The 3,846-nt window shown below is 36.8% G+C and overlaps 1 pseudogene; it reads left to right on the top strand.

Annotated features, from left to right (window-relative positions):
* The first annotated feature begins 484 nt into the window (after nucleotides 1–484).
* LOC109221666 lies at nucleotides 485–2,222 on the top strand (annotated as a pseudogene).
* The last annotated feature ends 1,624 nt before the right edge of the window (nucleotides 2,223–3,846 follow it).

The following is a 3,846-nucleotide window of genomic DNA, read 5'->3' as shown; positions in this document are numbered from 1 at the left end:
CCTATCAACCGGAATTCGCCAAAATACTAACTTCGCCAATTCAAGCCTAATTCTACACCGGACCTCCAAAATCAATTCCGATCACACTCCTAAGTCACAAATCACCTCCCGAAGCTAACCGAATCACCGGAAATCACCTCCGAGCCCTCTAACTCATAAGTCAACGTCCGATTGACTTTTCCCCAACTTAAGCCTTCCTTAAAGAGACTAAGTGTCTCATTTCTTATCAAAACCAATCCAAATCAACTCTAACATACCAAATACCGATAACGAAACATGAAGAAGCATAAAATGGGGGAAACGGAGCGGTAACTCATGAGACGACGGGTCGGGTCGTCACATATATATAAGTTGTATTCGATACAGTATTACCTAATACTTATACTCAGTGCATAGTATAGCGTAAGTATATATATATATATATATATATATATATATATATATATATATATATATATATATATATATATATATATACATGCAGAGTTGAATACTAGTTTCAACAATGGGATGAATTCTATGACCAAGATTATAATGAAGGCAATAATTAAAGGGTACAAAGATGGGTTTAATTCCATTACATCACTTGTGGATGTAGGTGGAGGAGTAGGGGCTGCCATGTCTGAAATTGTAAAGGCCTATCCTTAAATCAAGGGGACAAATTTTGATTTACCTCATGTTGTTTGAACTGCTCCTGAATATGATGGTGTTTCTCATGTTGGTGGGGACATGTTTCAGGCTATCCCACCTGCTGATGCTATCTTTATCAAGGTAAATGTTACTCCCTCCCACCCGAAAAATGTGTCTCACACAACTGATACTGTCATGCCTCTTTTTTGTTTTACAACTGTGTGGGTCCCAGAATTTTGTGTACCCAAATGTGTAAGATATAGGTCCACAAATATGTAAGATAAAAAGAGGCCTCACACAACTAGTGTAAGTTGTGTGAGACACAAAATAAAATCACTCCTCCCGCCCCATTTTATGTGATGTATTTTAATTGACCACGATATGTAAAAAAGAAAAAAAAAATTAGAATAGTGATCTAAAGCAAGCTACAAATATTTATAGTAAATTATTTTCAAAATAGAAATATATCATTCTTTTTGGATATATTAAAAAGAAAAGTGCAACGGGTAAGAGTATAAGATCTATGAATTGATGGTGTACAAAATATTTTACAATTATGTTATTTATTAGATAATCATAAGTAAATCTCTTGATAAATATTAATTTTTAATCTGATATAGAGTTTAGATTTTATGCATTTATGGTGTACACAGTATTAGGTATTTATTTATTAGGTAATTATAAGGGAAAAGGTATTTCTGCCACACTGATTTTGGCACAATGGCCCAAATGCGGACATAAGTTAAATTCAAATAAATACCTCTCTTGATAAACATTAATTGTCAATATGATAAAAATTATAGTTTGTTAGTGTATCTAAGTAAATTCATATGTTAATGTGAAAGATTTTAAACTTTACCGTCTCCGTTCTTCAACATAGGTGTACTTAGCCAACGGGACCAAAATTTAAATTTTTAATGAGCTCAATTTTATGTCTTATGGTCGAATTAATTGCGAGAGTTAATTGCACTTTTGAAATTATATACTCAAAAGTTAATATAATATTGGCTGAAAAGTTAATAATGGTTCACATATATGCTCAAATTTCACTACTAGAAAACAAGCGAAAAGCCGTCCAAGAATACCGATCGAAGTCGGTCACAATATCCGACCGATTTCGATCGATCAGTGAAATTTCACAAACGACTAAAAAGAAAAAATATGCCGAAAAAACCGACCGAAGTCAGTCGGCATTTTTAATTATGTAATTAAAAAATACATCATTTGAAAATCGATTTTTGGCCTGTTTTTAATAGTGATCTAAGTTAAACTCGTAATGTTTTAAAACGCAGTGGGTAATGCATGATTGGGGAGACGAAGATTGTGTTAAGATCTTGACGAACTGTAGAAAGGCGATACCGGAGAAAACTGGAAAAGTGATCATAGTTGAAGCAGTGTTGAAGTCGGAGGGTGAGGGTTTATTCGACGACATGGGATTTATACTTGATTTGCTTATGATAGCGCACAGCAGTGGTGGGAAAGAAAGGAGTGAAAATGAATGGAAAATATTGTTAAAAGAAGCTGGATTTCCACGTTACAATATTATTGAGATTCCTGCATGGCCTTCTATTATTGAAGCCTATTCGCAGTGATTTATAGCAATCACATATGAGAACTTTAGATTTGCTGCCAAGACATGCAGTTTTCTTTAAATAATTGGAATGCACCTTTTCCTTTGTATTAGGTAGAAGTACAGTCAAACCTCTCTATAAAAACCTTGTTTGTTCCGAATATTTTTGGATATTATAACGAAGTGCTGTTACAGGGAACATATATTATAACATAACATAAAAATTGATTCCGGAAAAGCTTGACTTTTATAGTGAAGTGTTGTTATATAGTGATATTGTTATAGAGAAGTCTGACGGTATAAAATTGTCACGACCCCAATTCGCCCTCTGTGAACTGTCGTGGTGGCACCTAGTCTCTACGACTAGGTAAGCCTAACAAGTGCGGAAAACAAATCGAAACTTGCGGAAGTATAAATCAAAACCAAAATAACTAAAGGAACGTTATATAGAACGCCGCTCGGCAAATACAGCACAATATCTCAAACTTCTACATCACTATCCCAAAACCCGGAAACTCACGGGAACACAAGCTGAGAGAAAAATAGTAAAAATGCTCTAACTCCGGAATGTCTACATCAACAGTATGATAGAAGGGCTAATACTACAAGATAGAATAAAGATGGAGACTCTTCGGTCTGCGGACGCGGCAGATGTACCTCGAAGTCTCCAAAAGCTCTCCCTGCCTCAAGGATGGTAAGCCTGTGCAGAAGTACCTGGATCTGCACATGAAAAATATGCGCAGAAAGGGCATGAGTACACCACAGCGGTACTCAGTAAGTGCCAAGCCTCACCTGGTTGGGTAGTGACGAGGAAGGTCAGGGCCCTACTGAGGTTAAATAAGATACAGGTTTAACAGTAAGAAATGACAGTGTAATCAAATAACACAAGATATAGAGGACAGCAACAACTATTACAAAGGCAAGTAAAACACAGTAAAAGACATAACTCAGTTCCGAGATAACAACTGGGGATCTCTCAGGATACCGTCCTGTAGTCCCCAAATATAAATAACATATCCAGTGGATCTCCCGGGTGCAATCCCGTAGTCCAACTCATAAATGAGCAGGGGGATCTCCCGGAATGCAATTTCGTAGTCCCAAAGTAAACATACAGGGGAGCTCCCGGGATACCGTCCCGTAGTCCCAAAATAAAGTGCAGGGGGATCTCCCAGAATACCGTTTCGTAGTCCCAAAGTAAATACACAACAACAACAAGAATTCAATCCAATCAATTTCATATCAAAGTGAAGCAGGTAATCCTAACCTAGCATGATTCACGTAGTACAATTAAGGCAGTTAAGACAGATAGAGCAATTTAGTCAAGTAGACATGTTTCTCTAAGCTACAGCAGGTTTAATATCCAAACAGTATAAGCAAGGAAAGGAGGAACACAATTCAAGGCTATTTTTAATGAAAAATCGGATTTCCAGCAATTAGCACAAGTACGCGCTCGTCACCTCACGTACGAGGCATTTCAATTACCATAATATCAATCCTAAGGGGAAAAGTCCCCTACACAAGGTTAGACAAGCCACTTACCTCGAACCGGCTCAAAATCAACTAGAAACCACGCTCTTGCCACGAGTATCCGACTCCAAATGGCCCAAATCTATTCAATTCCATTTCATAATGTAAATAATACTTCA

This window comes from Nicotiana attenuata, unplaced genomic scaffold (assembly GCF_001879085.1).
Source record: "Nicotiana attenuata strain UT unplaced genomic scaffold, NIATTr2, whole genome shotgun sequence".
NCBI classification, from domain to species: Eukaryota; Viridiplantae; Streptophyta; class Magnoliopsida; order Solanales; family Solanaceae; genus Nicotiana; species Nicotiana attenuata.
Note: the sequence above shows the minus strand (reverse complement) of the source record. Positions and strands in the feature narration are given on the sequence as shown.